The 14680-nt window shown below is 33.9% G+C and overlaps 2 protein-coding genes across 3 annotated transcripts in view; both read left to right on the forward strand.

Moving 5' to 3' along the window:
- Window positions 1–14680, forward strand: part of LOC127845729 (mitochondrial calcium uniporter regulator 1-like) — a 276089-nt gene that overhangs the window by 220232 nt on the left and 41177 nt on the right. The gene's annotated exons all lie outside the window — the stretch shown is intronic.
- The window catches only part of LOC127845723 (ryncolin-2-like), a 265737-nt gene that overhangs the window by 132628 nt on the left and 118429 nt on the right, over window positions 1–14680 (forward strand). The window lies entirely within an intron of this gene.

Below are 14680 nucleotides of genomic sequence, written 5' to 3' on the forward strand. Positions count from 1 at the left end.
AAAGTAGTTCTGCGTAGGAATGAAAATGTTAATATTAAAAGGAAAATCGTTTTATTGTGTGTTTAAAACGGAATGTTGTTTAAAGAAATGTTATTTAATTATGTTTTAATGTGAGTTTGAATCTCTATTAAGCCTAATAGCGATTATCAGAAGCATGATTACCAGACCTTCTTTCGCTTTCACTTTTCATTCGTAAAAGAAGTGCTACCCACAATTCCTTTCGCGTTAGTACACAGGTCAGAAAGACCGGTGTGTACACAATGATACCAGTCGCGATATTGTAATCATTATAAACTATTAATTGTAAAAAAAGGTATTTAGGAACTTTTCTTTTTTCGTCATTCGTGGTTGACGGTACCTTTAAATAGTATTTCTTCAATAGGCGTGTAAAAGGGAACAATGTTTTAACCCAATGCGTTATGTTAGTTGGTTCAACCTTGTTTTAATACAGCCCATTCTTAAAGGAACCTTTTCACGTTTGGTAAATTGACAAAATAAAAAAAATGTTTCCGATTCGCACATTTTCGTTGTAATTATTAAATTACGGAGGAAACAGTTATACTGAACATTTACCATGCTCTAAACTATCCAGTATATGCATTTTTTACGATTTAAAAACCTAAAAATCATAAAGCGTTTCAAGGCGAAATAATTTAGAGAGCGCTGTTGTTGTCGTTATATTTTGTGACACAACGAGGATTTCTATTATGAAATATAAAATACTGCAATCATAGCTTGAGCACGGATGGCCGATTGGCCTTAGACTTTTACTCCAATGGTCAGTGTTTCGAGCCTAGTTGAGGGTTACTTTTTTTCTTTCTTTAATTGCATTATTGTGTTATACTAGAGCCTTTTCGATCCAATGTTTACATTAATCATTATAAAGCATTTAATGACAAACTTCAATAGGTTCCAAATCTGTGAAAAGGTCCTTTTAAGGTTCATGAAATGAAAGTGATTAAATCAACACAATCAATAACAATTATATAATCACTTTGCCTCCAGTGTGACATGTTTTACTAAAAAAGGACAATGGTCACAAAAATCCATAATCGGATAAACATTTTCGAAAAGAAGTAAGTGTAATGAAATATGTTATCTGTGAAAGTTTATATACTGTTAAAACTGTGTGTGTTTTCATAAATATGTCAACTCTCCGGATGAATTTCTGAGTTGTTTAGACAATATAGAGGATATTTGTTGGATTCGGTGGATTATCGATTTTAATTCACGAGTGATCATAGAAAATAATGTTTTCACGAGTGGCGCAGCCACGAGTGAAAATATATATTCTCTATGATCACGAGTGAATTAAAATTGATAATCCACTGAATCCAACAAATTTTCTTTTTACTTTATGCTTTTTTCACAGTTTATATACATTGTTAAAGAGTTAACTAAATAATTTCGCTGGTATAATGACGTCATTTCGTCAAAAAATGACGTCATTTGACAGTAAACAATGAAAATTATCGATAATTTTCACTGATAATTTTCATTGTTTGAAACAGTGAAATTATCAGTTTTAATTCACTGATATTTCTCTATAAACCACCGGAAAGCATAAAATAAAGCTTTCTAATCCAAAGATAAGTGGTTTGAACTTGTGTCTTCTTTCAATTTATTGTATTCTTACCCTTTTTAATAATGGAACAAAACAATCATCAAATTACCGTGTATCGAGCGAAAAAGCAAACAAGTGAAGGAATTTCTGAATTAATGCTAACAATGTCGCAATAAACGATTTACCTTTAGAGATTTATTTATCGCCCGTACATTTAAGGTCGAAATTGTCTAGCGTGTTTAACCACGCAAAACCGATGGTCCCATACCCATCCGTAAAATACATACACTACGCGCTTTGTTTCCTGGTATCGATACATCACCTCCAAAAAGAGAGAGTACTCGATTGCAATTGGAATTAGGCCAACCAAACATCGAACATTCGATTCAATGAATATATTTATACAGACTGAAACGGGAATTCTAATTTGTATAACTTCTTTTCACAATTTAGCAAGGTTTTGTTTTATCGGTCAATCTTCTCTTGGGAAACATTGACACCTTAAATTGCTCAAGAATTGCAAAAAAAACAACACAAAGGTGGTCCGTGTACATACCGTCTTTTCGTTTTTTGTTTTGCATTCGACAATACGAAACACGAAAATAAACGCATATTAGTTCATATTCCGATTTTCTTATAACCGAAACAAATACAAAAAACAAAGAACAAATCGACTTATTTATATCGTTTTTCGTTTTACTAATTACAAAACAAAAACACGAAACGTGTATGACTATTCCTATTTCGTTTCAATTTAAATTAAAAAAAAATCAATATTTGAAAATTGAAACAAAGCGCCTGCTCTAATTTATCGTTCTTGATTTGATAAAACGATACACGGAAAACGGAAAACGAGGGGCGCTGCGCAGCTTCATTTGGATGATAACTCACGATTAATCTTAGTGCGTGCGCAGTTTCCTCCCTTTGAAACTATTATTTTGAATAATTAAATGTTCACTATTGCATGTATTATAGAGGAAGAATAGACGAGTCTTGGCACAGCTCTTTTTGGCTAGTCTAATGGAATAATGAATAGATCAACAGTAAAGTTATATACCAATATACATGCCTGCTTTTGTTCCAAGTCATTGGATTTGATTTAATGTATTACATGCATTACAATAATCATTCACAATAAAATATCTTTGTTCGGCGTAGCCTTTCTCTTCAAGTAATAAACAAAAATCGAATTATTTACTACACTGTATTCATATCTGTTCAAGAAATGAAATAAAAAAATCCACATTATTGCTAAACATATACACATGTACATTCAATTAGTATGGTGAATTATTCCTAAGAGTATGCACGGCCTCATAAAGCCCTGTCATGGCACGTCGTGTGCCGTCCTATCTCATACACTTCGGGTAACTCGTACCAGGTGGCCATGCAGTTCTTGCATCCAACCAGTGATTTGCAACAAGTTGCAAATGTAGGCTGCGACACTGGTCCTGAATGTATTCATTTATGTTGTTATAAAGCTATCGGTTCACGCATTCGGTTCTTTTTAAATTTTATCAGCATGATTATATTTGGTGCTCCCTTTATAGAATAAAGAACATTTGCTTATAACAATTATAAAATTATTTGAAACTCTTTGCGAGAACACATCATCCAAATAACAGAAAAATCAACGCTAAGTATAGTACATGATGTCAATGGATTTTATTTTATAAGTTACAACTCTGACGTTGTTACAAATGTATTTATTTATTTTTAATAACGTTTTTGTTTGGTGTACAGATTTTGTCCAATTTTTGAAGGACTGTTAAAATGAACTGGATGTGTATAAAACAAATAAAATAATACAATTTTCGAGAAATAAATGTACTTTAACAGATCATGCAAGCGAACGCTTGATGGCGCGCTCCTCATATATCATTGACTCAGCAAATCATACACGTATTGTTAAAAATGTAAACACTTTTCTATAATGGCATTCGAGTTTCATTATAGGAGACAACCAAGGTCTTAAACGGAACATTTCAACGAGTGCAAGTAGATTCTATAGGCGTGACTCATGATATTCGCCTGCTTTAAGTAACGTAACGTTTAAAGGAAAAAATATTAAGCGGCGTTATAATATCATTAGAATGTATATATCTTGTTAGCATTAACTATATCTTGGACGCTCTTTCAGGAACATTAAATATGTTGTTTAATAAGTTATTAAATTGGCACATTTATTTATTATATTTAAGTTAATTTTATTTTCTTCAAGTGCAAAGCGGTTTTATATAAGGTGTTTGGTTATAACTCTTGTCTTAGAGCTAAAATCACTAGACACATCACAATGCAGTTGTTAAATGCAACATGTATTTGCTATTAATCGAACGAATTGGAAATTATGTATTAGACACCTTGCACTTTACCGTTCCATAAGATTAAAACATTTTTTTTTAATTTATTCTATTATGCAAGGTGAATGTTAAAAGTAAAACATAGGGACATTTTAGCAGCCGCCGATTATTGTGTCCTTAAATTGTCATGCGGGTCTAACGGGTAATACAAATAGGAATACGGGACTCAGGGGACGGGGTATCGCAGCTCTTAAAATGTAAGGAACTCCCCAATGATAATAGGATTAAAACGAATTTGATTTTTAGTAAAATAAGTACTGAATTTACATAGCATAGGGGCAAAGAACAAGAAGTGTCATAAGAGGCTAATTATAGCCATATCTAATCGGCTGGATCGGCATGAAATACCGGTACGTTGAAAAACCTTTCGATGTCAAGATTATGATCATTTCAAATTGGAAAAATACAATACCTGGAAAACAACTGAAAATATCCACGTCTCTGTCCCTTACGGGCGTGTCTTTACCTCCACGAAAAAAGCACGTAGGAAGTCATGCTGATGGAAAGGGTGAAAAATACGCGCAAAAAGCCACTAAAGAGTTACCTCCCCAAGACAGCAGCACATCTTGCAAACGATACTCGTTTTTCGTTTTTCGTAAACCGTTTTTTCAAACCAAGAACGGTAAACGAGATCAAACAATCCTTTCCAATTTTCAAACATTTATTTTTGTCATATGAATTGAAACAAAATATGAACAGGGAAATCAATTTCGTTTTTTGTTTTATAATAAGTACAACGAAAACGATATAAAGAAGTTAATTTTGTTTTCGTATTTTGTTTAAGTTACGGTTATTAGAAAATCAGAATATAAACTTATATGCGTTGATTTTCGTGTTTCGTTGTTTTGAATAATAAATGAAAAAGAAAAAGACGGTATATACACGGACCAAAGGTTCGCAATTTGTTCAAAAAAACATTTCGGCATACGTGTTACTTTTAACAGATTTGATAAAGTTGGGACAGGGTATACCCACTGAACATGTGTATTTCGTCATATCACATATTTTCGCGATGTGCGCACACAGATTGTACCATGCAACATTATATGAGAATCAGGAAAAGTAAAATAATGTTCGTTAAAAGTATACAAATACATGAACAGTTTGTGTTTACACTAGCGCAGTCGTCTGCTTCACTTTGCAATTTATATGGAAATTGTATGACGAGGACCGCAAAAAGTGAATGCAATAAGGAAAAAATTGGATTATTTCAGTTGAAGTAAGGTTTTGAAATTCAATAACACTTGTTTTCTTTTCCTAATGTGTGTCGTGTCTGTATTTATTTTCAAGTGTCGTAATGTTATTGATTCAAAACAATCCAAGCACATGCGTATTACGTAATCACGAGAGCCGCGTTCTTAATGTAAACAAAGTGATGGAAATTAGGCTACTCTCGAAATAAGGGAATCGTTCGATAATTAAAACATCGGCATGTCCTGAGGCTCGAACCCGCTAGTTCATAAAGATTAGAATATAATCAATTTTGCTAAGATATTAATGACAAGTGTTACAAGCGCTTTATTATTTGTCCTTTTTGCCTGATGTCGATTCATGATGATCAGTAAATGAGCATATGACAGGCAGTGCGTATGTCTGACTAAGTATATGCGATGTTTTTCAAGCGCGTACTCAGTTAATAATCTAGTTTAGCAATCAGTCAATCATGTATACCTAATTGCGATATTGTTCAAGGGAGTAAATAGTCTAGTTAAGCGATCAGTAAATCGTTCAAGCCGTACACAGTTAATACTCTAGTTAAGCGATCGAGAAATCATATCTAAGTAAATGCGATAATATTCAATGAAATTCAGAAATTCATCCGGAGAGTTGACATATTTCTGAAAACACACACAGTTTTAATCGGGCGGGCAGTAAGACCTTCAGTCCGTTAAAATATCCGTCAGTACATTAAACGGGCTCTCAATTGGGTGGTCGATATATTATTTTCTGCATAAGACAGTCTAATAAAAATGTCAGTTTGACTGATGCTCATTGATGCGCATTAATACATTACTTACAATCACCGCAATTCGGCAGCTCACATAATGAAACGCACTGAACTCGGATTTAGCAAGTTCATATAATTTAACAATACTTGCATTAATCATACAACGTTATGAATCAGGGTGTATTTGATGATTTCAAAAAATAGCTGGTGCAGTAAAATAAATAATGGACATAGACTCATGTCATGTCATACTGTCGGCTTAATATTCAACCTTAGCTTAATATTTTTAAGGTGACTTATAAGGCTTCGGTTATCATAACATATCATTAAAATAGAAAGTGGACGCTATAATAAATTCCACGCGAAGATAACAAAAAATCAACTTTTATAAATCTCAGTGCAATGTGTTACTGGTTTGCCCTTAATAGAGAGAAATAAATATTGTTTTTACATATTTTCAGATATAACCCACGTATAATACTTCCGATAGTTTAATGCAAGCCTAAAATATAAAATATCATTGTAATTATGTAAAAAAGAGGTCCCTACGATAAGCAATGCAATAATCACATTAAGATGCAGAAATGTATTCTTTTGAATAATAGTTTTACATCATTCTAGTATCGAAATAGTGAATGCATTAGTGTTGTCTATATGCCATATATGTAAGCCTCTCGTTCTGATGTTTGGTTTATAAATCACGTTATAGAACGTTATCAAGGTGTAAGCATCACGTATCCTGAAAATACGGGTTGTTGATTTGCAGATACACATCTGTTTATTGTTTTTGTTTTGTTTTGTAAAGCCACTATTCAAACATATTTCGACCCCTCTACGGATCGCATCAGGTGGTGGCCCACTGATTCATGTGAACTAGTAGACAGATTTCCACACGATAGGTTTATGTTCTTTTTGTCCGCTGCCTTTTAAAGTTTTAAGTGTTGATTAAATTGTCAAATTTCGTGAGTTGCTGTTAAAGTATAATGTTTCAGTAAATGTGGCGTTTTTTACGTACATGAAACAGGCAGGAAAGAGAATTTACGTTCCTGTGGCAGAGTTGTTTCGCTTCGTAGAGTTGTCGACCTTTGGAGCTTCTCGCTTTGTAGTCAGTCTAAATGGTTGCTGAATAGTGCAGTTTGTTTCTGATAGAATGGTTGCAGATGACCTTTTTCTTATTCGGGTCAAATGTTATTGGTTCACACGCGAATTTTCTTTTCTTTCCGTGATTATAGAAAACCTTGAATCCTTGTCGCGCTCTTGTTATGTGCACTGTTATATGTGGCCAGAGTTACTGTTAATGTTGTATGTACAATACATGGACTCGTTGCTAGAATTTTCAACAGCATATTGAAAACAATTAGCTTTTGCTGTTTCGTCTTAGAATGTTATATTTTCTTGGCTGACCGATGGGAACAGATCGGATACATTAGCACTGAGTTGTGTTGCGATTTTCGTAATGCTAAAATCGTTGACACCATCATACATTTACTGCTTGTCATTGTTTTAAAGAACAAAATTAATCTCATTTCATGTAAATCGTCAACTGAGTCAACCGTACACGATTGGTTTCACTTTTTTATCTGTGAGAAGCTCATTAACTGATTTTACCATTTAAAGGAATCTTTTCACGGTTTGGTAAATTGACATAATTGAAAAATGTTGTTTCAGATTCGCAAATTTTCGTTTTAGTTATGATATTTGTGAGGAAACAGTATTACTGAACATTTGCCATGGTCCAATATAGCCATTATATGCATCTTTTGACGATTTAAAAACCTAAAAATTATAAAGCGTTGCAACGCGAAACGATTGAATTATTTGGAGAGTTCTGTTGTTGTCGTTTAAATTTGTGAAACTACGAAGATTGCTTATATAAAGTATAAAATACGCTTATGTATGCTTGGCAGGATAGCTCAGTTGACTAATGCGTTTTTACTTCAGGATTCCGGGGGTCACTGGTTCGAGCCCTGCTGCAGGCTACTTTTTTTTCGTTTTTTAAATTTTATTTTTGATTTTTTTGCTGGAGCTTTTAAAATTTCGTGTTTACATTCGTCAATATAAATCATTTAATGACAAACTTCAAAACATGCCAAAATCTGTGAAAAGGCCCCTTTAAAGGCTATGTTCTCAAATTGAGTAATTATTACCATATTGCTGCCTGTGTACTAGATTTTTTTAGTTCATAAAAGTATCGTGTTTCCCTATCCTGGCATTCGTTTTGGCCTAACCATTTTTATCCCATTTATGCCTACCGTCTAGAAAAAAGGCATTGGCAAACAGCGTCTCATCAGGGTCTGCACTGTTTGCTTAAAGGAATTTCTGTAAAAAATATTCAAAATATAGAAATGGGTTAATTATTTTCGAAATTGAACATTAAACATGTAAAAGTATAAAGTTTTAAACAAGTCGTCGTTCCAGCAGTGGAATCGTGACCTCACTTTAATGCATTGCATTCCAACCCGCAAGGTATCAGGGTCAGTTAGCGGCCAGTAAACGGATCGTTATATAATATAGGAACAGAACAGAACAGACAGTTTATTAAGACTTATACATAAGTACATCGTCTTTAATGCATATAATTATAAATAAAGTAATGTCACGTATCCTTATACTATAGTAGGTAACCAAATCAATATAATGATGTATATATGTTAGTAAGTTAAATGACATTTCAGAACTAAATTCAATGAAAATTTCTAAACAAAATAAGAACAGAGATAAACAACGATTTTGACAAGGAGAAACATAATAATTTTAAAGGCAGTAAGGACAATGTATTACAAATACTATCAGTGACTGCAAAGTGATACATACACTTCTTTGAAGAAAGTCAAACTATAATTCAGTGGTATTATTTAAAATAGTATTTCGTACAGATAATGCTTCCTTAACATATTTACACACGTTTAATATTTCAAATTTAAAAGTTGATGTTAATAAACTATGGAACTTAAAAACCGATGGATTCACGAAATAAAAACGTTTAATGAATTTTTGCCGTAGAAAACGGTAACATGAGCAAACACAAATAAAATGGAATTCATCCTCTATATCCTGTTTATTACAACAAAGGCAATAACGTTCTACACGGGGGATATTGTTGCGTGAGTATCTTCCTGTCTGAATTCTCAATGGATGGGCGGAAGCCCTTAATTTCACAAAGTATAAACGTAGACTCTTGGGTAATAAATCTAAATAGTTTTCATATTCAAGTGTAGTTTTAAACATTCTATACATATCTAGAGTAGAAACTCTATTCATATCACCAAACCATTCTTGCTTAAAGGTGTCAATAATTCTGCATTTAAATTCACAAACAAAAGCATGACTATTAGTTATATTTGCAGCTTCAAAAACATAGGAAAATCCGTAATCGTTTAACAATTGTTTAACATTTGCAACCCAATTGTTGCATCCCTTATTACAATCATTTAATGCTTGAATATACAGTTTGTATAATAATATTTTTACTGTTAATAATTTTTAACCAATACTTAACAATGCGTACATATCTATTTACATACATCTATAATGGATATCTGCCTAGCTCTCCATAAACTGTAGCGTTACATGTGCTTATTTTCACATTTAACAATCTCTTGCAAAATTTTAAATGAATGCGTTCGATCTCTTTTGATTTATTGAAGCCCCATATTTCAGAGGCATAACAACAAATAGATCCAACATAACAACAAATAGATCCAACATAACAACAAATAGATCCAACATAACAACAAATAGATCCAACAAAAGAGTCAAACAACTGGCAAAATAATTTCGGTTTAAGATCATACTGCTTACATTTATAGAGTAAAATATTCATAGCCTTAAGGGCTTTGCCAACCAAATGTTCTTGATTTAAAGTGAAACTACCAGTGAAATTTAAAACAGTGCCGAGATAATTAAAATTATCTACGATTTCTATATCTTGGCCATTATATGTCCATTTTTCATCATTTCGAATTTTACCCCTTTTACAAAATTTTTTTGTTTGTTTTTGAAGTATTCACATTAAGCCCCCATGTATTACAATAGGCATGTAGGTTATCTAAGTGGTTCTGTACTTCTTCTGGTGATTTACCTAGAATAGCCATGTCATCCGCAAATAATAATAAAATTAAGGTTATGTCGTCTATATTTAGGCCAGACAATGTGCTATCTTGCAAAAATAGTTCCAAATCTTCTACAAACAGTGAAAAAAGAATCGGGGACATTACCTCCCCTTGTCTTAGACCGACAGCATAACTAAAGTATTCAGAATATGATGTACACGACTTAACACAAGATTTAACATTTTCATACATATTCTTAATTATTCTCAAAAATTTACCTTGTACACCAGATTTATACATTTTTAACCATAATGCATTGCGATATATACTATCAAAACATTTGAGCAAATCAACATAAATAACATACAAACGTTTGTTTTCATTTAAATAATGCTGCACAACAGACAACAAGATATAAATAGCATCAACAGTTGAACATCCTTTTCTGAATCCAAATTGGGCATCAGAAATTTTAGCATTGTCTTCACAAAACGATTCGATACGTTTGTTTAAAATGGTTGTAAACAACTTAGAAAAACAACTAACAAGTGTTATCCCTCTATAATTACTAACATCATCAACAGAGCCTTTTTTATGAAGAGGTATGATAACTCCTTCTGTCCACTGATCGGGGAAAAAGCCAGAAACTAAAATACTATTAAACATGTCACATAAATGATTTGATAAAATATCCAAACTTTCAAGAAAATATTCATTTAAAATAAAGTCACTACCAGCCGCTTTATTACGTTTTAAGCGTTTAACTGCATTCCTAACTTCATCTAATGTTATCAGCTGGTCTAGTTCTGGAAAAGTACAATTTTCCTCGTTAATATTATTATTTGAACAAATTTCTTCAGCTTCGGCATTATTAGTATGATTAATAGTATTACTCAAATGTTCAAAATAATCCTTGAATGCATGTATTGAAATTTTATTGCCATTTATTTTGTTTTTAGACGCTATCGCGTTAACTAGGCCAGAAATATGTTAAATGAAGATATTCGGCGATATAATTATGGTAGGTCAATTATATATTCTTACTGTGTTTTCAACAATACCATGATAAATTTTATTTTTGATTAATTAAACAAGCATTATTCCACCATTTTGACTAATTTGTTAAGCATGAGCGCGATGATTCCCGATACCGTTAATAATCGAATCAAATAGCAATGCCCTACACACCACTAAAACAGGTTTGTTCGAAGAACGCGCGTATAAATATTTAAAATATGTACGGATACTTCGCGTGTGGCCGGTGGACTTATATGTTTTGATTTCACTTTCATTCTTTTGTTTTTCCGTTTTGTATCTATAAATATATGATAAGCAATATGTAACAATGTAAAATAAGCCGCAAAAACTCCGCGTAACATCCCGTTCTCCGTGTGATGCAGCTAAGAACTGCATGGAAAAAGACATTCGCTATCTTTGATCTCATTCATTAAACTCTTGATCTTTCACCAACTCCAACCACAATCAACGCCGTATATCTTTTTTAAAGATATTTCTTGTTTAATATGACGTTCATATATTTAGAGCATTATTTGACGTTTTATCATTCAGTGATTTCACAATTTCATTATCCCAAGCTGTGTACCAGTTTACCATTAGTTTGTATTATAAGTTAGTTTCTAATGTTAATCTCTGAATAAGTATGCGTATACAAAGTAAACGGAACATGTTGCATTTTGTATATAAATCGGTAATTTCACAAAGTTATGGATGAACACATATAGCATTGTTTAGAAAGGCTTTGACAACAAGAGCGACAACTAGTGAGCGGTCTCTTCTGTATACGAACGTTGATATCTCCCTTAGTTCACTTTTATCTAAAAATATAAACCAATGAAATGATTACCTATATACACAATACTATTATTAGCGAAGTTGTGAAATCTATTTTTAGCTTTTTTATTTTTAACGTTGCAACCTACCTATAAATGATCGCTGATAGAATTATTTGCGCTTAAAGTTTATGGTATTGCATGTAGGACTATTTGGCGAAAAATAATAATGGCTTCTGCGTGTATTGATATATACGTGAAACTTCCGACAGGAAAAGCAATAGAGCTGCAACATTTACCGTCAGAAACTGTCCGGCAAATCACGCAGAAAATCGCCGACAGCGAAAAAGTGCGCGAAAATCGCGTGCGTTTAAAATACCAAGGAAAAATCATTGACAAGTCAAAAACTATCCAATACCTAGGAATCTGTTCAGAAACAATATTGAAGGCTGATATCGTTTTCCCGCAAGATGTCGCAGTAACGATACGATTTCTTGACGCAGAACACCACGTGACATTTCAGACTGTTGATACACTTGCAGATTTACATCAGCAAATTACTGCTCTGACTGGACTATCGGAAGCCGAACAACTTATCAAATCAGGCAATGCCACTTTCAACAGACGAGATTTGATCTTAACGGACCTAGGAGTTACGGGCGGATCTGTTTTGAGTGTTACAAAGAAGCCGACGCAAACTCCAGGCGCCAATACGGAGAATGCAAACGAAAACAATGAAGTGAATGAGGATTTAAAAGAAGAGCTACTAAGCACTTTTGACAGCAGAGGGCGACCAGTTGATGTGGTCTTCTGCTTTGATACCACTGGAAGCATGTACAGCGTCTTAACAAATGTCCGCCAAAAGCTAAACGAGATCTGTTCGCGGCTGATATCTGACATACCTGGTATACGAATCGGCATAATTGCCAATGGGGACTACTGTGACTCGGAAGTGTACGTTGTCCGGTACGTAGACTTAACGACTGACGTCCGTGCGCTATGCGACTTCGCAAACAACGTTCCGCCTACGGGTGGTGGAGGAAATGGCGGAGAGGCTTACGAATGGGCCCTGCGGAGGGCGCAGCAGTTGGATTGGGGCGAGGACAGCGCCAAAGCCTTGGTGATGATTGGGGACGAGCCACCTCATCACAAACACTACACGGACCAAAAACTGTTCTGGAAGGATGAGCTGGACGTGCTGGTGGGGATGGGAGTCAAAGTGTACGGCGTTCAAGCGATGTACGAGTCTCGGTCTACGCCTTTCTATCAGGAATTAGCGTTACGGTCGAGTGGTTTTTACTTGAAGCTCAAAGACTTTCGCCTCATCACGGACATGTTTCTCGCCGTATGTTATAGAGAAGCAGACGATGGGCAATTTGAAACATTCGCGGAAGAAGTGAAGAAAGAAGGCCGAATGACTGAAGACACTAAACTATTCCTAGACGAACTGAACAAACAAGGCCAGGCCGACCCTGTCGCCGAAAAGGAAGAGCGTGAAAAGAGATACGTAGACGAGGGTTGGTGGGACCCTTATCTAGTCGAGCACGAGCTTCCCAAATATTTCTATAATCAAGAAACGGACCATTGGGTCACAACACCTTCTACAAACCGCCCCAGTAGTGCCACTAACAGCCGAGTCCAAGTGTTACCAATAATCTCTGTTCAACCGTCTTATATGCCGAGTGATCCAAAGAGGAAATCTAGGCTACGCAAGATATTGGGATTTTTTAAGAAAGAATAATGTTTCAAAACAAATGTTGATTTAATTTAATAGAAAGATCATAAATGAGACATTTACTTTTACTAAAAAAGCGAATCGTTATATTTTTATTATTTTCACCACATGCACTTTTATAATTAGTCTGTCAAGAAATGAAATGTGTGTACCAAAGTGATTGCAATTTGTCTTATCACGAATTATATACATAAATTACACTTTGTATATATCATTTTAACGAGTTTGTTAACCTGTGATTTATACCACAGTTTTCTAGAGTCAATACTTTAAATGCCAAAAAAACATGCTGTATTTGCTATGTTACAATATAATTATGAACACACCGTGTAAAAACAATAACGAAGCGTGTGAAAATCGGTGTGTGTGTTTGAATGATTGTATTGTATGTATTTAGAATAAATGTCCATTTATGTTCCGGAACTCGATTTTCGTTACGAAGACAAACGTGTGTGTTTTAATCGTAAATAGAACCTAATTATGTATATACATGGCGGATTTTTGTCCATCCATTATGTCAAATATAAAAAGCTACATTTTTATTGCTAGTTATATATAATTTTAAAATATTATAATATATTAGTTCATTTATGTCATTTTAAATAAAAATTCAGTTTCAGTTCAAACACGACTTGTGTGAAGTTTTTCCATGAATAACATACACATTTCGATTTATTCTTTCACTTTACCGTAGACAAAATGAACAAAAACACAGTGTTCCTTTTAAAGCGGTCCATTTAGCGCAATTGTTGCTACACGCGCTTTTCTTCTAGCGGACTCTAAGCTTGTTCAATCGTCACTCACAATGAATGCGATTTAGGTTGGTGGTCATCATGCCAGAGAGATGAGGCCATCTTCTAGTGTTCTGGTTTTTCCATATAACAAGATCACATTGGAAATGATATGAATAAATGCCAGTAAAATAAATTAATATCTGGAGATATCTCAAAAACGGTCCGAGCTGTTCGTAAGTCTAGTAAGTTACCGTTAATTGCAGGAAGGCATGAATGTTGATTGGAGTCCACGTTAGATGATGGGCGTATAAACCCCATTGCTCTCATTGCTATCGAAATTGTTGTGAGTAGAAAAAAATTGAAAAGATAACAACTTGCTGTACATGCAGTCCTTGTTGCACCATTTATTGTTAGTGTACATGGGGTTCATAATTAACCTTATACTTATTTAAATTTCATTAATGTTAACCAATACCATTTCCACAACTTGATGTGCG

This window comes from Dreissena polymorpha, chromosome 9 (assembly GCF_020536995.1).
Source record: "Dreissena polymorpha isolate Duluth1 chromosome 9, UMN_Dpol_1.0, whole genome shotgun sequence".
In the NCBI taxonomy this organism is placed as follows: domain Eukaryota; kingdom Metazoa; phylum Mollusca; class Bivalvia; order Myida; family Dreissenidae; genus Dreissena; species Dreissena polymorpha.